The 24,680-nt window shown below is 37.4% G+C and overlaps 1 protein-coding gene across 6 annotated transcripts in view; it reads left to right on the forward strand.

The window, feature by feature from the left end:
- ERBIN (erbb2 interacting protein) overlaps positions 1 to 24,680 on the forward strand; it is a 113,177-nt gene that overhangs the window by 10,209 nt on the left and 78,288 nt on the right. For 4 of the 6 annotated variants that reach the window (XM_050330045.1, XM_050330041.1, XM_050330046.1 and 1 more), the window contains exon 2: positions 10,594 to 10,705. The exons of the other annotated variants lie outside the window; for them this stretch is intronic. The gene's annotated coding sequence lies outside the window, so the exon portion shown is untranslated. The remainder of the gene's footprint in view (positions 1 to 10,593; positions 10,706 to 24,680) is intronic. 6 annotated transcript variants of the gene reach the window in all.

Raw genomic sequence — 24,680 nt, forward strand, 5'->3', positions numbered from 1 at the left:
GGTTTGGTTTTTTTTTGGTTGGTTGAAGAGTGGTTTGTTGTTTTTTTGTTTTTTTTTTTTTTTTTCCCCCTCTTAGGGCACCATGAGAGATGTATGTAACTGCTTGATACTGCAGGTAAACCAGGGTTGATGAAAATAAAAAAAAAAGCAGTAAAGAATTTTGCTTTTGTCCAATATCTAATTCCCACAAATTCTCAAGAAGGGAGTAAGAACATTTACAACTAATAGCTGCAAATATTGCAGGATTTTATTATTATAAAGAAACAAGCCCAATGCCAAGCATTTTGCTGCATATTGTTCCTTGTTTGCAAAGGAGGTGGTAGTCGCACTGATTTCTCCTGTTTGGAAGGCAAAGATATTACAAATTGTATTGACAGAAAAATACATTTGTCTCTAGAAGCTGTAATTAATCTGATCAGTTTTGAACTAATATTTTGTGTACATTTTTCATATCTGAAATAATTTTATAGCAGTCTAAAACCTACAGGAATGACATATGTATCTTTTTAAAGCAATTTTTGCTTGGCCTTTCTGAATGTTTTCTCGTTCTTTCTTTTCAATCACTATGGTTAGACATAGAGTTAAAAATTAACTTCAGTGAATTAACTTGCATCATGTCCTTATTCTTGTTCTGCCTTGTGTAAGAAGTGAGAGGTCCCTGAAAGAGAAGAGAGTGAGGGCAAGTGTTTTATTTCCATAACTGTGGAAGGCATGGATTTATTGAAATCAAACATTTAATAATAAAGTAGCTTCATGTGAAGCAGAGGCCATGATTAACTATAATTTCTGTTCTTTTTTTGGGTGATCTTAAGCGCTTAGTTGTGAACCATGATTGGAAGCTTGGTATGCTCCTGTGTCCTGGATTAAAAGGGGACATGCTGGTGGTTTGTTTTTTTTTTAATTTTAAATTCTACTCCCTGAGATTTTTGGCTGTCCCATGGAAATAGTACCACCATTTAAAGATGTGCTACTCTGCTGAGAGATGAAGCAATTTCTGGATTGCCTCTTTGAGTCAGCTGAATTATCATATGCTTTTGTATTTGGTCCTGGCAGTCCACCTGTCTTCTGTCATTGTGATCTGTGTTAGTTTGACTAGTCTCAGCCTTCTTTGGGATAGTTATGAGAAGATCTATAGGAACGCGTCCAGGTATACAAGAAGTTTCCTCCTCCTCAGCCTTCATTCTCCTCTGAAGTGTGGTGTTTATCTTCCTTGCAGTCACCAAGTTTTGTGTTTCTTAAAGGAGTAGTGGTCCTGCTAACCAGAGAGAAGCCTGACCCGGTCAAGCACAATTAATTCCAGTTTTTCTGCTTGTCACACAGGTGTCAATGGCTGCAGCAGTGTTCTGTAGCTACTGAATTGTAAGAAGTACTAGCAGTAGTACCACAAAGAAATGTTCTGTCAAGCCTGTGTTTTCTTTCTGTCCTTTTGTGTATCTGAAATGTACTTCCAGTGTACCATGTCAAGTACCTGTGCGTGTCCCCACCCTCCCCACACCTTAGGTCTGACTGTTCTTTCTGTTGAGTCTGGCCTGGTTTGCTGATGTTTTCAGTATGAAATATCAAGTTAAAAACTTACTAGCACTTCAGCCCTTGGAATTAATTTTCAAGCAGACTTGGAAATTAGTTCATGCATCTGTGTTTAAGTTGCACTTGCTGCTATCTTAGTGTTAATGCAATTCCATAATGCCTAATTTTAACACAAATTTGTTTTTTGCTGTTTGGAACCTGTAAATGTTGCAAATTGATGTATATTTGCAATAATTGTAATATGTTGTCTTTTCTCACTCTTTGACCAACCTAAACTCTCATCAAAGCGCTTGTCATTTCTAGTTTTTATAGACATGTATCTAGAGGGGTTTTTTCCCTCCTTGGCACTTGTTCTAATTTTTTTTTCTAAGATCTTTCTGTGCTGTTGATGGCATTGTAAATATCTCTTTTATACCTCTCCATTAAACAGGTGTGTTATTTTATTTTTTGGTTGGTGTTTTTTAAGGTACTTTTAATTTTATTGGGATTTAATTAACCGCAACATATAATTGTTGTGACTTTTAAAAACATATTGAATGTTATACTTTGTTTCATTCTTTCTTCCTGAGTGTGTCCCTTCTTAGGCTCTCCAAGACCTTGATAATGTTGACATGGGGGCAGACCAAAAGACAACATCCTGGAAGAATTATTATTTTTTCTTAATTAAAAAGAAGCTGTTTTTCTATTTCTTCCTATCAGGGTTTACTGTTCAGTGTGTTTTTCAGGTGGGTGATATGGGTGACTCTTAGTTGATGAATGGATAAGAAACTTGGGTGCCCTGTAGAGACTTGTCTGATCCGTAGCAATTAAAAGTTTTGCTTTACATCCAAACACCTAAAGGTTAACAGGAATTGTCTTAAGGGTTTCTTACAGGAAAAATCACCTTTATCATTAAGATTGAAAGTAGGCTGCATTCTGCTGTAGGTAATGGGCATCTTTTAAATAAAGTGGCATATTTTTTTCAATAAAGTGGCAGTTTCTGATGCTCTGAGAACCTTGGGGTGCATTTTGTGCATCTTCACTTAGATTTTAAGAGCAGTGGGACATACGCATCTAGGTCAGTGGCACTGTTATGTATATAAATTTTTCTTTTTACAAATCTATTCAGTATATCTCTTAATGGTTTGAATTCATTGATATGGTTGATATTCATTGACTATTTTTCTAAATTTTTTTAACCTTAATATTACAATTAGGTCAAAGTGAACAATTGACACTTTTTATCGTCAGTATTTCTTGACAGGGCACCTTCTTGTATTGGTCACTTTGGAATTTAGAAGGCTTTTTTTTTCATTAAAAGGAAGTGCATGTAGGTTTTTGAACTTTCTGTGTTGGGGATGATGCTCTGTATACTTTAATTGCACTTCAGTCTCATTCTCTCAAGCCTTTTATAAATTCAAAGCATTGCTGTGTAGGAAAGTAATTGACTTTTTGTTGCAAGAACACACACAGCACTTTCTGAGCAAGGTTGTCTTGCAGTTAAGACCACATCCTGTAAATATTTTTTTCAGTTCTGTAGAACACAACCTGCTGATACAGTCAGTGTCTGGAGCATAACTGTTTACTGAACTGACTTAGCATCTTTGCTTCTTCTTGGTTGCCTGTAGATATTTAGCATAGTTAATATTTTTTGTTTGTTTGTTTGTTTTAATTACTCATCCTTGGAACCTCCACCAAAACTATCAAACTGATCTAAATAAAAAAAAGTTCTCCCCTGATGTCTTGCAAGGTTAGGGTTTTGGATCAGTTACTGGTTGGACCTGTAGTGTGGTTGTGCAAACCCTAGATTTAATAAAAGGCAGGTGTGAGTGAAAAGCAGGGAGTACTCTTTCTTCAGCAGGCTCTAGTTTGAATTTAGCATAGTGGAGAGTGACTTACCTTTTGAGTTCCAACAGTTGCTGGTTTGGAATAGTCTTTCATTTAGTCACGTAGATGTGAATGTTGCTGTTCATCATCAATGATTTGATCCTTGATAATGCAAAAGTCAAAAGTGCAGTTAAAACCTGGGATACTTACTCAGCTGTATCTCTTTTTGGGCAGATCTAAATTGTACCACTTCCCCTCTTTCCTACTTTTTCTTGCCATAGGCAGGTTGACTTCTAGACTTGAGGCAGTAGGCTGGGAATCTCATGTCTATCTGTAAAATGTTTTTTAGTTGCTATAGGAGTGGGAAATAACTGTTATAAGAACTCAAGTTGGATAAGGAGGCAATACAATGAGGTCATTTTCCCTTAGAAGCTCTCTTGCAGAACACTTGCTTTTGAGACTTAGGTACCTAGTCTCTTTAGTTCCTAGGGATTTCTGGTGGCTTTGTATTTTTAATTGTCTGGAGGGATCTTTTGACTGAAATGTGTAAGGACAGGAGTGTTCGAATGTGGCATGCTCTGGCTTCAGATTAGACCTTAAGGCTGTTGTAAATGGTGAACTAGCAGTTGGTATAGGTTAGTAAATAAGTTATGTATTATCACAAGTAGAATAATGGACTCACAAATGTCTGTAAGTGTGGGATGCCATATCAGTATTTTGCTCTTATATTTCAGATGGGCAGTGTAGAATCACCTTCATTCATGGGAGAGATTAAAAGTGCATTGTAATTTAGGGGCAGGGAATGGAAGAATAAAAGACATTTAGCTTCAGTATTCTAAAATCTTCTGGGAAATTTGCCCCTTGGACATGGAGGTGCTTTGTGGCTCTATTGTGGGGCCATGCATGGTAGCCTTGCTTGGCTGGACTACCCTAATGAAGTGCAGGTGGCAAAACTTTTGATCTTTCCCTCCCCTTTCTGGAAGGGCCAAGCCCATGCAGTGCAGAGGAGCTGACACTGATGAGGTAAACAGCAATAGCTGATGCCTATGGTGTTACCTGTTTTTTAAGACTCTCTGATACTGTTTTTATCTCTGCTTCTCTGAGGAGACTAGAGTGCAGTGATCTATAAAAGCACTAGTGAGTTTATAATTTATTTCTTGTTATCTGAGTTTAAATTGCTCTCTGCATGGCATTTTTTAGAGCCATTGCATGAAAAACCTTTAAGTTGAGTTGTGTAGACTCTTTCCTTCTTCAGGCACATCAGTGTTTTAGCATCAATTACTTCTGCAAGAGAGCTTAGCTGGACATTGCCTGCTTACTGGAATAGCAAGGTGTCAAGTGGATAGTTCTGAACACATTCTTAAGCATTTACACTATTTCTCATGACAGTAGTTGTCTATTTGTATGTTCTGCTCTCTAATCTGCAAAGTAACTGCTTATCTTCTTGTTTGAGAAGTATTTGATATGGCACATGAGGAGAAATAGTGATTGCTGGAAGATAATTTATCTTCCTGGGGTTCAAAGATGGAAAAAAAGTTCAGCAGAATATATTATGTCCCAAATTATCTTGAATATTATATTCGAGATGATAACTTTTGTACTAGGACTTTTCTTTCAAATTATGTAGTACAAGGCTTAAGCTATGGAGGATTTAGAGATAGTGAATTCTTTCCTGAAGGTAATTTCCAAGTTATGATTTTCTGTATGCTTGAGAGGAACTACTGTAATGATATTAAGTTGTATCGGACTGAAATTTTGCAAATGTGGTGCAGAGGATTTATTTTCCTTCCCCAAGCCCCAGACTGAAAATATACTGTGATTTTTTCTTAAATGCATTCACAGTCTCATTAAAAATTAAAAAACTTGAAGTGTCTGTTCGCATTGCAAATGAACATGAAACAACTGCACATTTTTTCATGTTCCCTTCGTTTGTCTTCTTCATTTGGGAGAGTCTATCTAATAAGAATCTAGAATGTGATAATCTGGAATTGATTTTGAACCTGAGGGCAAGTCAGTCTGTCGTGGTTTTGCCCAGTCGGTCAGCCCCTGGGGCTGAGAATGGTTTTGTCCAGGTGAATTTCCGGACAAGAAGCCAATTAAAACTCTCAGTAACGCCTTTGCTAATTACATATTTAAGAAAACGGAAGAGAAGGCTGGTGTTGCAGTTGAAATTAGGGGCAGCAGCCATGTAAGAGAAAGGCAGCGGGCCCGAGGAGAGCCAAGGCCCCCTCCTCCCTCAGCTTGGGCGGGGGGGGGGCAGGTGTGGTACTGAAACCTCCCTTCTCTCTTGTAAGAGAGTGAAGAAAAAAAAGTTTAAAAGACTAATTGTTTGGATGAAGAAACTGCTGTGGAAGAAATTCCAGCAAAGAGATAACGGAGTGTCCAAGATTGAAGCTGGCAGCTGAAGCTGCAACAGGAGAGAGAAGTGCAAAGGGGGAGGGGGGCTTACTTCTTTCCGCTTTCGCTCTCTCCCTTCAGCAGAGTAAAGACTGAAAAATAAATCCCTGCCACCTATAGAAGTTTGTTGGGGTGAGGACACCCCCCATGCAGCTCACAGAGGAGCTTGTGGATGTACCGAAGAGAAACGAGACTTCATGAAAGACCTGAGGTGAGGCAGAGTCCTGTTGAAGACTTTGTGACCCTTGAAGGGGATGATGCTTATGCCGGAGCAAGGACGGCTCGGATAAGCTTGGGATCTCAGTGAGAGATCCATGCTACTGGTGCTGAAGATTTGTGACCCTAAGAGAAACCTATGCTGGAGCGAGACGGCCCAGATGGGATGTTGGGATCCGAGTGTGGGATCCATGCTAGACCCATGCTGAGAACTCTATCGAGGACTGTTCTCCCTTGGGAGGGACCTCCATAGGGAACAGGGGTGGACTTAAAAGCCATTATCCCCTGTAACTCCGTGAAAGAAGATCCATAGTAAGCAAGTGTCCCCTTGCAAGCCTATGCAAGGAAAAACCTTCAGGACCTGGGTAACCCCCCGCCTTCGGTCTTAGCCCAGGAGGGGGGTAGGCCCAGCCCTGGAGGCCGACACAGAGAAGGAAAAAGAGTTTCAATTGCGACGAGGGTGCTGCAGAGTTACTGGAGAGAGAGCTGGAACTCCGAGAATGGAGAAAAGGACTGCTGCTTCTCCTTGGACTAATATAAAAGGAGGGAGGAGTATTTCTGTAAATACTTAGCACTTTTACTTAAGTAGAAATTGTTATAGTTCTTTAGTAGTTTTTATTTTGCTAGTAATAAATATTCATACTATTTTCCCCAAATCAGGTCTCTTTTGTCCGCATAAACCTTCTCTCAAATAATAATAATTGGGAGGGGGGTATGAAAGCAAATTGACCCAGGGCAAAACCACGACAGTCTTTTGGTACAATTTCATGTTTGTACTAATTCCTCCCCCTCCAAGTGAATACGTGACTGAAACATTATCAACTGTATTCACTGTTTCTACTTTTTAAGTTATCTCTTTGCTGGATTTTTCAACTTAAAACACTAAGTGGTTTTTGAAGGGGTTTTTTGGTGCTGTAGTTTTGGGGGTTTGGGAGAGGAGTCAGAGACTGAGGGACTGGAGTCTAGTTTCAGTGCAGCTGCCATGTCTTAAAGTGCTGGGCAGAAAAGGTCTGCGAAAGACAACTGTGTATATATTTATGTTTATTCTGTTGCGTGATTAGAATACAAGTTGGACAGTGCTTTTTGGGTGTATGTGCATATGTTTGTATCATGGTGTCTTGAAATAAGAGGGGAAAATGGGTATTTTAAGATCCAAAATAAAGTTGACTCTCTCTAAGATCATGCATTTTCTGGTATCAGTCCTTATACTTGGATATGAACTATGAGTCTTGTATGCTGGAGTAAGGGCCAGTAGTGAAGCAGAGCTTAGTGAGATTAACACACACTGCTGAAGAGGGTTCCTTTCCTCCCTTCCACTTGAGTCATTCATCTAGAGAAGAATTTAGGATCCAGAGTCAAATTTACATGTTTAAGTTGTGTACAGATCAGTCCAGCTACTCATCATCAAGTACTTAAGCTCACAAAGTACCTGTAGGTTGATACCATCTCCTGCCAGTCACCTAGCTTCCAATAACCATATTATCTATTAACACTTTGAAGGATAGTAGTCAAGAGTGTTTAAGCACTTACTACTGTTTTTTTAATAGCAGAATAAATATGTATCGAAACAACTTCTTGTAATATAAGCTAATTATTTTTGTGTGTTATCTGTAAAGATATGCATCCTCTGTCCCACTTAATGGAAAAGAATCAGATATACAAAACATTTACTTGCTTTCAGAAAGTAGTTGTGGAGAGCATTTAGTTTTTTTATTGCTTGTACCCTACATTATTCTGCATTAATGTAGCTGCTAAATTATTGATTTTGTGTGCAAACTCCTAGTAATTATGCTCATGAATTTATAGGTTCTTATGTTTCTCTTATTTGAGACTTTCGATTCAGCTAAACTGTGCTTGAAAAAAGGCTAAATAGCCTTTTTACTTCGTTCTGGTAGATGAAGAAAATGGAAAGAGAAGAATCTTGTAGTACTAAATGATTTTTGTTTCTGTTCATTGTGAAAGCAAAATGTTACCTACTACTGATTGAACAACAATCGAACTGACTAACAAATACCTCAAATAGTCTTTTGACATTGTTAGAACTTGGTTAATAAAATTTTTCCAAATTAATCTTACTGCTCTAAGTGATCTTTTCTATTTCTCACTGCTATCAGTAGTTGTACTTACATTGCTGAGATAGATGCTTCTTGGCTCTGGGTGGAAATGAGAGCAGCATCCATTGCAATGTTCCATCTGGCACCTTCTCTGGTAAGCCTAGTTAAAGTAATAGATGGCCTAGGTTTATAATGTGATATTACTGTCATTTAAGCATGGGCTCTGGGACATGTTTTTTTCAGAGTCTGAAGTCCTTGGTAGCAGTACTAACAACACCTAATTTTTCACAATACTGAAATTAAATTTCCTATAGCTAAGCAGACCCTGATATTTCATATCGTAGAGCTATTGAAAAAAATTGAGTAACACAGGAATAGAAACAGTACAATGGAAAAAAATAATCTCTCTTTTTTATTTGTAGCTTTTTTTGAAATGCAGCATGGTTTTCACAAGTGTGGTAATGGAGTAAAATTCAAGCTGATTATTCTCTGTCTTTGCAGCCACGAAAGCTGTAAGATATTGTCTGCATGGAATAATTTTGTATATTCAACATCAAAAATCCACCTAGTTCTGAAAAGTCCTGGTTACTCATAACTCTCTTGAAATAAGTTTATAACTCAAATGTTCTGTGAGTGCTTTTTCATATAATGACCTGCCTGTCAGGGGTTTGAGTTGGAATGGATTGTTGCTATTAATTAGGCAGTATGTTTTAATTAAAAATTATGAGTCTGTGATAATGAAAAAGCTAGAAGTAGACTGTAGCCTTAGTTCTACTTACTTTCTAAGTTATCAGGTTTTGGTTAAGAAGTGTCAGAGTAAAAAGGTCTTTCTTCTATAGATGTGTAAAATTCTTACTTTCCTACCCCACCTCAGCCCTTAACTTATAGGTCACAAACTTGAACAGGTAATCTAGAAGAGTCATCATGTTTGACAGTCCACTGTTTATGCCATATATCTTACATTGAACAGGAATTTTAACCTTCTGTGGAGGACTGTAAGACAAGAGAGGAAGGTTAGTCAGCTCTCCTTAGTTAAGAGCTAAGAAGGGTGTTCCAGGCTTTACATCATAGGCCAGCAGTATGTATATGAGGGGACGTGCTGGCTAGATGTAAACTTGACGTAATAGGATATTTGTGTTAGTATTTTCAGTCATCCAGCAATTTGGCTGTAAGTGGGAAAGCACTAGGAAAATTGTAGAAGGAAAGTTCCAGAGCTATAAGGGACAATGACCCAATTTTTTTTTATTCCTGAGCAAGCTAGGAAACTAGTAGTATAGTCATCAACTCTGTCATTCTTTATAGTTTCTAGCTGTGCTGGCCCTGGCACCATGGGTAGCTGATACCAGCAGTGTTTTGGAAAAGGTATCTAAGATGTGTTAACAGTTGTATTAGTATGGAGGGTTTAGGGCTTGTTAAATCAGAGTGTTCTGGAAGTGGCATAAACAGTTATTTTAATGATAATTCTGTTGCTTCTGTTTGGCTTAGAAACTTTAGGAATCAAAATTTCCAGGAATTATGAAACTTATTTTTATTGCTGTATATTGAATGCTAATCAGGATCTGATCTCCCGAAGAATAATTCCTTTCGGTAAAGATTCCATTTATCAACTTAGAAATGTAGATTTATTAGATCTTTTTTCTTTTGGGTGGGATGTTTTAAAAACAGATGACAAAACTATTCTTCTGTAATTTATTATACTCTCTTCTATATTTTGGAACTTTATTTGAACTGGCTTCAACAGATGTCATCAAGATGAGGCTATGGGTGTGTTCCGCATGCATCTTACACTTACTGCATTATTCCGATGTACTAACCAGGACCACATTTTAAAACTTTGTATCCTCAGCATACAGAGTGTATGGCAGTACTCCACAAAAGCTAACCAGTAAGCTTCTCAGAAACAGATCCAACTACTTGTAAGCAACAGTCTCCACTCTTGCCAATAGTTGTGGCTCCAGACTTTCAAGAAAACCTTATTTTAAACTAAATGAAAGGCAGCTGTAAGGTCCAATTAAAATAATTGCAGCTATTTTTAAAAGCTCATCTGTTACAAGAAGTTGTATTTCCCCATGAGGGCTGTGGGAGTATTTGTGACAGTTTGCATGGTATGGATTTTCTTTCAGAGAATGTACTTGAGAGTCACCAGAACAGTAGTGCTTTAAGAGGGAGTAATTCAGTTGAGGTCCTGAACATAACTTCTTGCTGTTTTTGGTCACGTTTTGTTGACCTGATAATTCCATTAGAACTCCATTCATAGAAGTAACAGAAAAGGAACTGTTTTGGTCTCTAGCTTGCTAGCAATGCATACGTTTCAGTTTTGGCTGCCGTAGAAGGAGGAGACGATAATTGTTTCTGCCTTTTCTGTGTTTTGGCACACCACTTTCTCTGTTTGCATTACCTTCAGATGTGACAAGAGACAAAAATGAATGTTGGTAGGATGATGGTTGTGGTGGTAAGCTACACATTACCACTTCTTTGTTGTCTTGTGTTTGGTTCTGGTGTAAGTAAATATGTGGATTTGAAACTGTCTTGGTTTTTGTGCAAGGCCCCTTACACCATGATCTTGAAAACACTTCTTAATTCTCTTTCACAGATCCATGTGGATGGTTTAATAAACTGTTCGACGTCCTGGTGAATCTGTGGTCCCAGCTGAGAAACTGATTCAGGCTCCTATGGTGTAAATTGGCAGTGTTGGAGTGATTTGGGTAGGTGACTGTCCAGATGCATTGAAGGAGATAAAGGGAGAGAAATGTTTTGGGCACACTGACTGTTTCCTACACTATAAGGGTGCTAATAATGTCTTGCCTTGCTTCTCAGGTAAGAATGACAGACTTTTAACTGCTGAATTTGCGTGTCAGTAGCTTGTAGGGCCAGTGTGAAAGAACTGTGAATTGTGATTGCTTTCTCTCAAGAGGTGCTGGGGGTATTCACTAGAGTGGCACAGTCTGTTGCACTTGGGGCACAGAACGTGGTCCATGTGTCTGTGTTTTACAGTTGATGTGGCTCTGTGAGAGTACTTATGTAGAGGCAACCTGAATTCCAGTGCTTCTGGTATATTTTTCTGCATTATTTGTTTACCTTGAATGCAACATAGTATGTGCAACTTAATAATTCATGTGGTAATCAGGTGTGCAAAAAATCAAAGCAGTTTCAAACAAATGTTTCTGCCCTGGATAAGCTAATTTAGATGCTATTTTCCTATCTAGAGTAAGGATTTGGGCTGGTTTTGTTTTGGAGGGGGGTTGGCTTGTTTTTATTTTTTCCAGTTACATACATATACTGTTTTGGTTCTGTATACTTGTTACACTGTTAGTAATGTAATAAGGGGATTTTTTTTAAACTTTTTTTTCACTGAATAATTTGATCACAGATACATGTAGCTTCTCAGAAAGGAGACATAGGGGAACAGGGACAAAACAACTTGAATGATGTGGCTTTTCTTATTAATGTGTATGCCTAATTGAAGTGCCACAAAAATTTTTAGTAGATCACAGTATATTCTGATCACATTATACTGGAGCAGGATAATGTACTGTCCTAGTCCGAATAAGGTCCATTTAGCAAACACATTTTTTTATTCTGTTCTTGCCATCTCTTGCTCTGATTCAAGAATGTAGTAAGAATACACCCACAAACCAGCCACAGAAAATGTTTGACTTTTAGAGGGGAAATATTTTAATGGCAAAAATACTTTTTAAAATGCTTAATAGTATTGTAGAAATGGTGTGCTCGTAAATACAGGAGTCTCATGATATTTAAATTAGGAAAAATTATGAAAAGATAGTACAGGTTAGAACTTTTGCTTGAAAATGGGTTTGTGGGGAAAGAGTGTGTTTTAATAAAGAATAGGAATAAAGATTAGGAATAAAGAAAGGGAAGAATTTTTATTTTGAGAAGCATATTTTTTGAGAGGAAAATCCTAATTATATCTATTAAAAGCACTTGATATATCGTGTGAGGGCTTTGGAATTATTGTTTCTGTAGATCTTGTTTACAGAGAATTGGATAAAGAGCCTTTTTTTTCTGTTAAACTTTTGATGTTTCTTTCACAGTTCCTGACTAGTGAGTGATGCTGTGAAAAAACTGTCATAAAAGAGAAACAGTTTTATCATTTAGATAGGCTGAGTCTTCTAACAAGCCATTACTGTTCAGTTTACTGCCAAGCTAACAATAACAAAGTGGAGAGAACAGGCAGCCGTGCACAGCTTGGATTTAGAGGAGGTTCTTTCCTTTGTTATGCTACTAATATTGTTCAATAACATTGAATGTTATTGAATGTATTGAATGTATAAGATAATCTGCCAATATTTGAATGTTGCTAATAATTTTATGTTAAAGTAGAATATTGTTTTATAACCCAAGTCTCATTATGCATCTGCTTGTTTTCACTTTGAAACTCTTAAGTCTTATTGGAGTAATTCAAATGCTAAGGTTAATCTAGAGTTTATTTCTTTTTGCTTTGCATAGTTTACTCTTAAATATAGTCCTCTTTTCACTCCTAACTGTTGATTCATTAGCAGACTTGATTAATGAGCCTTTATTGGGGGAAAAAATTTCTACTGGGTAGAAAGAACAGGATTGGGAAGCAAATGCTGGCTTTGCATCAGGCTTGTGGCTTCACGCATATCTTTAATAGTTGAATTGTAAAGCACGGTGTTACGCAATATTTACTGTGGGCATTACAAGGTACCTAGTAAGTGTTCCAGGTGTTTTGTGATCATCTTGGATAGAGGCTTCTTAATGCTGGTCGTGTTCGTGTTCTCCAGCTTCTTGAAGTTTTTTGTAGTGATTTCTGGTAAAGTTGCTACAATTTGTCAAGCTGCTGAATTCCCAGTGAGCACAATGCTAAATGCTTAGGTGCAATGTGAAGGTAATGTATAAAAGTGTGTTTACAGTACAGACCATAAGTAAGTTTCTTCTTGTGTATAGCCAAAGTACAGGAAAGAAACTTAAGACCAAACATCAAAAACTATAATCTGTCAGAGTGGCGGGGAGTTGGTTTGTTTGTTTTTGTTTGTTTGGTTTTTACTTTCTGTAATCTGTACCCTGCCTGCTGCCTGGTCGGTAAATTTGACAGGACCTGGAAATCTTCACTTACACAGACTATATTTGATCTTTTGACAATGCTTTATGTCTGGACACAGTTTTGAAGCTATAAGTAATTACAGTTAATTAAGAAAAGCAGTATTTCATTGTCTTGCCATCAAGATTTTCACTTGAGTAAGGAAAGCAGTATTGACTAAAGAAGACCCCCTGTATCCCATCCCTTCAGTATTCTTGTGGCTTCTTTATTTCATTAGGTTTTGGACATGTTCCAAGATTCTTATATAAGCTGTGGTTTGCATATTTAATCTATAAGCCTTCCTGACTTGCTGATTCACTTTTCCTTGGAGCAATAAATGCTGCCCCAAATCTGCCCCCTCCTAGTTCTGTTTGATGAGTTCTGGCATGAATCATCTGCTAAAACATCTCAGGTGGTTCAGCTATGAGTTAGCTTGAGATGTGTTTTATCTTGGCAGTGCACTTGGGGAACTCGTTGTGCTGTTATCCTGGTGTTCCCTGTAGTGCAGAAGAGGTAGGGACAGGTTGTCTCAATATGTGAAATAATTCTTGGGCCCATGGGCATTTCAACATTAACATATTTTACACTACTTTGTTGAATGGTTATTTTAGTTTAAGGACTCGCAAAAATGGTAGTTACTTTGTCCCTTAAAATATGTGCATTGCTAACAGGGATGAGGTTATCAGAGGGTTGGCTTGAGTGATAAGCTGTCACATGGCCTGAAATGGGTATTCTAAGGAAAACATCCTGTCTCCATCTAGGCAAATTTGTTTAATTGTATGCAAAGACTAGATGTCGAGAAACTCATGCTTACATTACATGAGCAGTTCTTGAATCTTATTTGTCGATTAGCAACTAGCAAATAAAAACTTCATATACAGTGCCATAAACGTGTGTGGGGATGTCAGAGGATAAGTATGCAGAGACTTGTTGTAATGTATTTAAATAGCATGGCGCATTCTGGCTTCCTCTCCCCTCTCTTCTTTTCCATCTGTGTTGCTCTGTGGAGATGGAATCAAGTGCTAGCTAATGTATGCAAGTAGGTTTCCTTCAGACAATTGTCTTTGAATGTCAGTGCCTATTTCTTCAGTTAAGATATGGCTGTATGGCTTCTGTACCATTCACAGACCTTGCTGACAGTTTTCTCTGACCCTTTGGTTTGTTGCCTCCCCCTGGCCTCCTGATTTGTTTTGTTTGTTAACGATGCAGTTGAATCTGTGACAATATGAAAGTATATTTTCCTGCTAGTGGGAACAAATGATGGTGAGACAGAAATGCCTCATAAAATGCTTTACTTTCAGTGTTCTCTTAAGCAGCTGTGGGGAGCTGTAATGGATGTGCTGTAGTTTACTCTTCTGACAAAATACACTTTTATATGAAGTACAAATTAAAAGTGTTTACAAATTTAATTGCACAGGTTTATATCCTGTACTGCTGCTATGTCTGGAGGATCATGCAGCAATGGTGTGGAGAGCTGTACAGATTGACGTGCTAAAAGACTCCTCATCAGTATTGAGAAATATGGAATTTGGCTGTCACTAAATATGAACAGAAATGGACCAGAGAACTTTGAAGCTACCCAGTCTGCATCAAGTTCAGTTCAAAGAAGCCTTGTACATAGAAAGCAAACATAATGAGTTGGTTTTTATTTGTAGAGAAGGAAGTAGCATGGGAAGTGCTGTGTATTTTGTAGTGTCCTGTTACCATGAAGTGGTTATGCTGCAGCTTTCGTGTCCTTCAAGATTTTTAGCCATCCAAGACAGACAGACTTGGATGCTGTGTTTCTGGAGGTCCAGGTGGTCTTGTGACGTTTCTCCTGCTGATAAGCCAATAAGGACAAAGGCAGATGATGATAAAAGAGAGCTAGCTAGTTAAGTGGTGCAAAAGGAGCCGGTTTTCCTGTTGTGAAGCAGTAGCTTGGTTTTAGGGTAAAGAGAGATGATAGATTTTCCCAAAAAGGAATGACTTGAAGTGACCATCAGTTACAGGGAAGAGGCAAATAGAATAACTATCAAAAAACATGCAGAAAGAAAAAAACATAGCTTTATTCTAATACAAAAACAAGATATTGGAAATACTACTCACCAAAGAGTGAAGAATAATTCTAAGAATCTTTATAAAGAAAGAAGCATTGGGTACTCAGTATGGAGGAAAAGGAGAAAGCTTATGATTGATCTGTGTAATTGCTGGCCCTTGGTAGGATGAGTGATGGGTTTGATGGTTAAACCAGCTACCTTCAATTTAGAAACAATGAAGTGAAGGAAAAGGACTGTGCTGTTTTGATTGTTAGCTTTACCTCTTTTTGACTTTTGAGAACTGAAAAAAAAAAAAAAGCCACTCTGGTAAGCAGAAATAGCTTGCTATGGACCATCAAACTGCAGTTATGTACAGGATGAATAACTCCTTAAGTGCAAGAAACTTAATTTTTATGTGTAGGTGGTCTTGTACTACTAACACTAACATGTTCGTTAAAAAGAGATGATGGATGCAATACTCTTAGAAGTCATTATAAAAGGATTTGTAGTCACACCTGTCATTGAAAGGCAACAAGTAACAATTGCATATTTAAAACCTCCTTGTTTTTTGTAAATTATAAATTACTATGAATTGATTTTGATTGTACATAATAAATACAAAGTTTAATCACCAGCATTTATTTGTTCCTTTTTATAAAGAGCACTTCAAAACCATTCAGCCAAATCATCTGTATATAAACTCCTTTTCTACTCAGTTTTAAAGGGAAATCAGTTAGAGGATGTTTTAGTAGATGCTTAGAAAACATCAAATCTAAGAAGGGCTAATGTCATAGTAGGGAGATGTGTCCATCTGTTAATTAAATGAAGAGAAAAAAGCTGTAGCAATGAATTTTGGGTATGAAGATGAAGACTTCAGAAAGTGAAGGATAAAGGGAGTCCACCGAAATATACAGGATGCTAATATTAGGACCACTGAAGTGAGACTTGATTTAAAATATGCCAGTGCTTTGCTTTTTATAAATGTAACAAATATGTTTCATTTGCTTGGCAAAATAGGAGAAACTGAGAAGAACTTGATGATCAAGCTGATTCCTTTTTAGGCTTGTTCAACAAACAAATGGTTCACTTTTTAAATTTTTTGATTTATTTGTCAGAAAATATTTGGATTGTAGTCCTACAGTTGATTTTGTTCAATCTGGTTTTAGGTTACATGATTAGTATTTTCACAAGTATACCATATGAAATAATGTTTTGTGTTCCATTTCTGTTCCCCTTGAACTAGTTTGCATGAGAACCAAGCACTGCTTATCTTTTGCATGTAACTACTGCTGTTTGAGGATGCAAAGCCTATGTGATCTGCTTGCTAATACCAAGCCATGTAGAACTCAAGGAAGAGAATGCTCGTGCTCACTTTAGATGCTTATATGGCTGCTGCTGATCCTTCAGTCCTTCCTTACCCTTTGTGTTAAAATGCAGACTTCAAGTAAAAAGTATTCCAGACTTACTCTAAATCTCTATTCCCAGTTACAAATATTGTAATTTATTTTGGAGCTGAAATACCTCCTGTCTAATCCAGAGGAAAAACTTTCTGAAAGTTTGTACCTGTAATAGTAAGTCCAGAGGAGGGCCATGAAAATGACTGGAAGACTGGAACACCTCTTCTGTGAAGAAAGGCTGAGAGTTGGTGGTGGTCAACCTGGGGAAGAGAATGCTCTGGGAGGGCCTTATAACACCTTCTAGTACCTAAAGAGAGCCTACCAAAAATCCAGAGAGGGGCTTTTTACAAGGGCATATAATGAAAGGACAAGAGGGAATGGCTTTAAACTGAAAGAGGGAAGGTTTAGATTACATATTATGAAGAAATTGTTTACTTGTGAGGATTGTGAGGCACTGAAAAAGGCTGCTCAGGGAAGCTGTGAATGCTCCATCCCAGACTGGACTGCGCTTTGAGCAACCTGATCTAGTGGAAGATGTGGCTACCCACAGCAGTGGCATTGGAACTGGATGATCTTTAAGGTTGCTTCCAACCCAAACCATTTCATGATTCTATGAAAGCATGAAGGTAGTTTCTACAGCTGTAGCTGAGCTAACTGGAGCACAAGGGGGAGAAAAACCACCTTCTTTCAGATATCAAGGAAGTTGCTTGACTGCTGCCTGTCAAGGTAGAATTGCGGACTCATTTTTTTCCCTGAAAAAAACAATCAGGTCGCAGTGTATTTTTTATCTCTTGAATTTTGTGTTTTATTAAAATTCATTTGTATTTTTGCTTGCAGGTATTTGGGACAGTAAGAAACAGCCCAGATAGATATGTCAGCTTTTAAGTTTTCTTCTTAGAAAACCTAAATGCTTGTACCAGCATAGCTGCTCTTCTGTGTTTTATGTGTATATTTTTATAGGTGTAACATGCGTGGTGCATTTTCATGCAGAATGGGTAAAATCCATTCTTTTCCTAAGCATTATGGTCACCCTCTGTGTAACCTAAAGGAGTTTTAGTAAACAAAGTGGAATTGCCTGTCATAAGTCAACACAAGTGTAGGATAGACAGGTTGTATGTCCTTTAGGATAGGTTAGGGTGACTTGGCGGGATAGAGGAGCATGTGATATGAGGGGTGGTGGTGGCAGACACTGGTTAGTGTGATGAGCAGCAGTATATGCACAACAGCAGCCTAGTAATTGTCAGAATTTTATTTTTAAGTGTTGTGAATGTGAGAGAGAAGGAAAACAAGAAAGAATACATGGCAAAATCATTTTATATATTACGTGTGGGGAAACTGTCAGATGTTGCTCTGAAGAATCGGTCAAGAAGATAGAGCTCACTGTATTGACTAAGAACAAGTCTTCCTTTTGATTTTGAGTGAGGAAATAGTTTGAAAAAATAAGTGAAAATAAGCTTGTCTCTTTAATAAATAATAACAATAATAATGACCAGTCTTCGCGAGCGAAGATCCGGGGAAGGTCTTTCCACCTTCCAGCCTGCGCATTGGATTTTTTAGGTGAGACACAGTGTGCGCGGAACTGAGCCCACCCTTTAATCCTAAGGTTCATCTGCTGGGGCCAAGCAAGCTTGGACAGTGGCAGTGAGGTCCTCAGGACGTAGATGGATTGCCTTTACAGGGTTAACGAGCTCCACCTGCCCGGGAGTGGCCCTGACTGGGAATCGAACCCGGGGCCTCGTCGGTGACAGCGCTGTGCCCTTAACCACTAGACCACCAGGGGCTCCTTCTCTTTAATAGGAAAGGGGGATAATAGAGGGATAATAGAGGTACTTCAACCAGTGTTACAGTCAAGCAGCATCCTAGAAATGATTTTTGTAATAAATGGTGCAAATTTGTGGGCGTAAGATTTTGGTTTGGGTGTTTGGGGCAGGGGACAAGTGTGACTATAGGAACTCAAGGGATAAAGAAACAAGGATCATTGTGGGTCAGTAATCAAAGCATATGGTAAGACATTTTTGCTTGTGGTTGAGATTATGTTCTGCATTGAATTTAAGTAGGCAATCCCAGACATGCTTATGATGTGGAGCATTCCTCTGAGATGGGAACATGTCAGGGACACTGAGAGGCAGAGGAAGGAACTTGGGGTGTAAAAAAGAAAAATTGGGGTGTGAAAAAAAAATGTTGTAAAAGAAGAAACAGTACAATAGTGGAGAGGAATGGGCTAACCAACAAGAACTCACAATGGAGTAGATGAGGAAGCAAGAGAGATGACTCTTCAGGGACTCTCACATTATTGAGGACTTTGGTGTTGCAAGGATCACCTGTAGAGCATACTAGGTCTATGAGAAAGCTTGGACTGATAGGAGCTGTTAACAACCCAACCAAGTTTTTCTTTTCCTGTTTCTATATTTTGATATTTCTATTTTTCCTTGTTTTCCTTTTTATTCCCATACCTCATAAAGAGTCAAATTTTGACTAATAGTCAAGACTCCTCTTTTAAATTTCCCTGATTTTGAAGCATGTCAACTGTCGTTTTCTTTATATGTGCATTTAAAGCAAACAATAACTGAGATAAGATAAAGATGTGGTTTCTGTAGGGAGTGATTACCCAGACATTTTTACATTTAGCAAGATCTAAGTTTAAGACTCATTAGTCTTAAACCTAGTGAGTGGGTGTTAGATAAATTGGTTAAGCTCTGTCTCAGTGTTTGCTAATTCGGGTTTGGATACTGGCCTGCCGATCTAATCAAAGCTGTTCAGAACGTTTCTTTCTTTTTAAATGAGTTGCTAATAGCACTACTGCCATCTGACTGCTAGCGCTCATTCTGGTCTCTATTTTTATATGTCATGGTGTTAGCATTTATTCTCAGCTCAGTTTCCTACTGAGGTAGACACCAGACAACTGTGAACTTGAAAGGTATTTTTTAGGTTTGTATAGTTCTATGGGAAAGCCGGACTCTGTGTGTTTCAGAAAGCGCGTGCATTAAAACTGTGTTGAATGATTTTATCCATCATTTTAAATCTGCCTTAGTTCTGATCCCTTAATGGTATTAAAATGAAAGCTGGTATCTAGAATGGATTTAGTTCATTCATCTCACTAATGATCTTTACAACTGAGATTTTTTTTCCATACTAGAAAAAATTTCTAGTGTTTTTTCAGCAGTTAACAAAGATAACTGGCATGTTAATAATAAACTTATTGGAAAAGACTGATTTTTATTTTCTTTTTTAGTTAGTGTCTTTGTGCTAGACAGAATATTGCATAGAGTGTCATCTAACACAGTTTTTTTCTCTAAGAAATTAGAATCCAGTAATCTGCAGGTATACAAGTGACGTGCTTTATTACTAGGAAAGCTTTAAATACATACTTAATTGTTTTGTCCAGATCTTGTATTAGCTTGTTGGAAAAGATATGAAAGATCCAGAAAAATTGATTTTTTAGATTAGATCAAACAGATGTCAGGTTGTTTTTAGAGCAAACATCTAATTGCATTTGTCTTTACTCAGGAGTGAGAATGGAACTGTATCCAGAAACCCCTGTAAACCTCTGCTATTTGGCTTTCAAATCTAATAATGCAATTCAGTTATTACTGGAAGACACTATGAACTGTAATGGGCAACTACTATAAAAAGAATTGTTGGAAGATACATGGATATATCTTCAAAATGCATTTTAGGGCATGCAGTTTTGTAGTGCTTCTTTATGTGAAGGGCACATTCCTCCAGGCAATATATCTTTCCAAGATGACCCTTCAAAGACTGAGAAATGGGGAATGAGGATAAACCTACTGGTGATTTGCAGATTACACACAAACTGCCATTTCTGTGTATTATGCTGTGTTGGTTTAGATTAAGTTTAGGAAAAAACCTTTAAGAATTGAGGTAAAACAACCCTCACTGTAACCTCATCACAAACTTGTATCCTGCACTTTTTCCATACACTGCCATCGACGCAGAGTTTTAAATAACAATTGTGGTTTTGTTTATTTCAGATTCAGAAGCTGTCTCTGCATTGGTTACTGCAAGTTCAATCAGCAGAGGTTTGATTTTTTTTTAGACAGGAAAAACTAAAACTATTTTCCTATCAGTTGAATTTAGTATATTGATTTCCTAAAATTTCCTGTGAGCTGAGGATTAATTACCTTGCAACTCTGCAATTTCAAATGACAGGAATTCTTTACTACCTTAATAAGCTGTTTGTGTTTTAGTTCAGGTGGCTTGTGGTCCTGGGTTATTTTGTGTGTTAGGGGAGGATTGTTATGCTGTTACATAGTAAAAGTCCAGGAGGAATTTATAGCTCCTTTTCATCCACAAAACCAATCACTTCTAGAATAGTATTTGTAGAATATAAATTAGCTTGCAACATGAGGTTTTAGTGGCTTTAAATTATATGGTAAAAACTGACAGTTGTGTTCCATCATTGATTCTCAGGCAGGTAGTGAGGAGATCTGACAGCAAGCCAAGGCTTAGTGTTTAGAAATTGGCTCAAACCATGAGAATAAGCAGCAGCATTAGTCTTTTCAAGAGTAATGTGATAATGTCGCAGAGTAACAGATCATACCTCGGTGACAGATGGTCCATGCCTGTGTAAAGTGTAGTAGGGTAAAAATACTTTTTGGTTACATGTTTTATATGTTTAGTCACAACCAGTAGCTGTTGCAGTTAGTTACAAATTTAATATCAATTCGAACAGGAAGCATCAGCTTCCAGTCAGACACCTGTTCAATTGTCCACAACTTACAAAAAAAGTTTTAATATCAGACATTTGCCTTGGAAATATGCCCTTCTTCAGATCAGTATGTTTTTAAAAATTCATATCTCTGATTCTGCATTGTTCTGACTCCACTGTCTAATTCCTGTTTTGAACATGGAAGTGTATTATTTCTCGTCTTCCTTGGTTTATAGAGACACTGACATTCAAGAATTGCTTTTCATAATGTGTGTGTAGGGTGAGTTAACAATACACTGTCATGACAGTGAGTTGGTGTGCACAATAATTGACAGTTGAAGCTGTGTATCTGATAGTTCTTTTTTTATTTAAACCCACTCAGACAAGTATTAACACCCAAGTATTTTTGTATCACTTTGTATGTTAAGATCACAGCTGAGGTTAATTTCCTTTGTGACTGTGAATATTTAACAATTTTGAAAGCACATTCTCAGATTGCTAATTGTATTTGTAATCAAACTGGTCAGCAATGTCTCCTAATTCAATTTTGTAAGGCAGTGAGAAACTAAATAAATGCAGAAGGAAGTAAATGGTTCATAATAGCAATTGTAATTGGAAAGTTATGCTTTTACACATGTGTGTGTGGGGAAATGATGTCTAAAAATAGATTTAAATGTTGCTTGACTAGCACTGCTCACCTCTGCCCTGGAAGGAAAGAGAACTCAGGAGTTTACATACCCTAACAATGACTTGGCTGGTAATGTGAGATCTATTATTAAGTATACAATTACAGCAACTGTTTGCTGTTAATTTCATCTCTTTTTGAAACAATTTAAATTTGAAATATCACTTATGCTATAAAATTGTGTTTCTAAAATATGTGAAATGTAGAAGATTCATCCAGTTCCTGTGGATATAGGAATAGTACCTATTTTATAACGTATTTCAGACAACTACTAGGTGGTTATGGGTTCTAACATTTTAATGTTTAATTCGTCATTGATAAATTCAAATATAAAATCTCAGCTGATTTAGAGCCCAAACTGTGTTGCAGAATTGCCTGGACTAGCCACTAGCAATAAAAGGCCACAGGCACAAGATAAATTCATACATGTAGGGCCACAAACATTGGCAGAATTGGTAAAACTTGTAGGCTGAATTCTGTCACAACCTTTTGTATTTTGATAGTCTGAAACAGCTCCAAGGTCTGATTTTGTGCTGTGTCACACAAAGCTGTGGCATAACTGGCAAAGTATCTACCTGATCTATCAAGTGTATTGAGAGTATGTCTACCTGCTTAGGTTTTAAATGGAGAGAAATGTGCCACCTTTGTTAGTCTTCTTGGTGTGTAAGCAGTAGATTGTTCAGCTGGGGTGTTGGATGCCTGTACTTAAATGTTGTCCGAGAGGACTTGAACCTTAGATCACTCATGGTTAAAGACAGGAATACACAGTCTATGACAATCTTGGTAATTCAAATGAATGACTCATCCTGGGATTTATTTAAGTTTGCTATTGGAGAATTTAGTAGGCAGTTAAATGTTGTGCCCAAAATTTTTGCCAAAGATTCTTATTCTGTGTGCTTTCTCTTGTGCTTGGTAGTCATATCAATTTGAGTTTCTAAATCACTTCCCTTTTCCTCATATTAAGTACTTAATGTATTATCTATTAGTGAGTCATCACCTACTTAATGCAATGTTTAGACATGCATTCCTTGCGCACAGAAGTGTGGGTGTCGGCTGCCACCAGTATTTTATATATGCCCATGGTCGTCGTATTTCTGAAGTACTGCACAAATAAAGGATTTCAATATTTGATAAAGGGTGTGGGCTTGATGAAGTAAAGGAGATGAAAGGGTTTATCTGATGAATGGCAGTAGGCAAAAAGAAATAAGGGTCATGATAATAGGTGGTTAAACTTGTGTTATGCTATTTAATTAGATCAAATGTGGGCTTTCTAGAAACAGTGGTGTACATTCTGGTGTTTAATGTGTGTATGACTCAGTTTCATGTTTTTAGTTATTAATCTTACTACTGATTCTCTTGGTATATTCTGTCTCTTAAATATTCTTACTCTCTTTGTCATTTGTTTTCTGAATTTTCCACATTCTTCTGCTTTCTCATCATCAGTCTCTCTTGTGCTGCTGTGAAAGAAGGCTGAGGTCTGAGCACATTTGCTACAGCTAACAACAATAGGACTAAAACAGTTCTGACCTTTTGGTGTAGTCACTGTCTGGGATCCATGTGCTGAAGGAAAACTAGAAAACTGAGGGGGGAAAGGGTGAAGAGTGTCACATGAAAACAAAGGGTGAATACACCAGATCTAAATAGTTCTCTCTTGGATTTGTAGTCACTCTTGTTATCCTGAGGTCTCATGTCACACTGTTTGTGGTGCTAATTGACCTCCTCATGTGACAAAGGTATGGTCAGTTCTTGCAAAAGTTGCTGTCAGTTCTGTAGCAGCAGTGGAAATCTTTGGAATGGCTAAAGCTTCAGTGAAAGTTGTCATAACTTACAAAGGATGAATTGATTTTTTTTTTAACTTTTTAATTCGTAGATTGAATCAAGTTGGATTCTGTGTGTTACCACTAACAACAAAGTTTCTCAGGGTTAACCAGACCTCAGTGTGTAACTTGGCACGGCTACTCAGTTTTAGTGAGTTGGCGCAAGTGTCACTTGGAGAAACAGCTTGGCAAAGAATTGTGATATTGCAAGGGGTACATGCTATTCTGAAATGTTTTGGTTTGGTGGTCCCTAAAAATGATCTGTGAGGCCAAGATAAGTGGTCTAGCAAGCTATGTCATCTTGACTGAAGACCCTGGATAGTCTTCTGTTATGCTTGTTTTGTTTCTTGTCTTTTATTACGTTCAGGTGCGGCTATATTGTGTACTTCAAAGACAAGAATCAAGTTGTTTTGAAAAGAAATCACTAAACCTGCTTATTTTTGTGTTGTAAAAAGTGTTTATTAAATGCACACAACATTTAAGGATGCCAGGAATGTTAATATTTTAAAACCTTCCTAAAATTCTTGATTTATAGCATTAAGTTGGGAGTGGAAAATCAGTGTTGTGACTCTGTTTTTATTCCTTGCTTGGTTTCTGGTTATTTGAGCTAATGCAATGACATCAGAGTAACAGAGACAGTAAATATCAGTAAAACCGTAAGCAGAATGATGAGCAACAGCATACAACAATAATTTAATCATATCTACCATTCTGGAAAGAAACCCCACTTTATAGAATTTAATAAATTGCAAGTCTGTGAACTCTGAATCTACTTTGGTGAATATATGTTATTTTCTGTAAAGTAGAATATATTGATAAAAACCATCTTGATTCTGTAAAGAGATTTTTCTGAAAACTTTAATGTGAGATGGAGCATTGTATATTATGAATTAATGAATTATTGAATCAATGTGTCTTTATTCTGTTGCTTTTTTTTACTTGGAAAATGAGTACCTAAAAGTAATTGCATGGACTAGACAATTTTGTTAGAGTTGAGGCACATGAAAATGTATCCCCATGGTTTACAAAAAACAC

The sequence above is a fragment of the Myiozetetes cayanensis genome, unplaced genomic scaffold, assembly GCF_022539395.1.
Source record: "Myiozetetes cayanensis isolate MyiCay16 unplaced genomic scaffold, myiCay2020 scf4, whole genome shotgun sequence".
In the NCBI taxonomy this organism is placed as follows: Eukaryota; Metazoa; Chordata; class Aves; order Passeriformes; family Tyrannidae; genus Myiozetetes; species Myiozetetes cayanensis.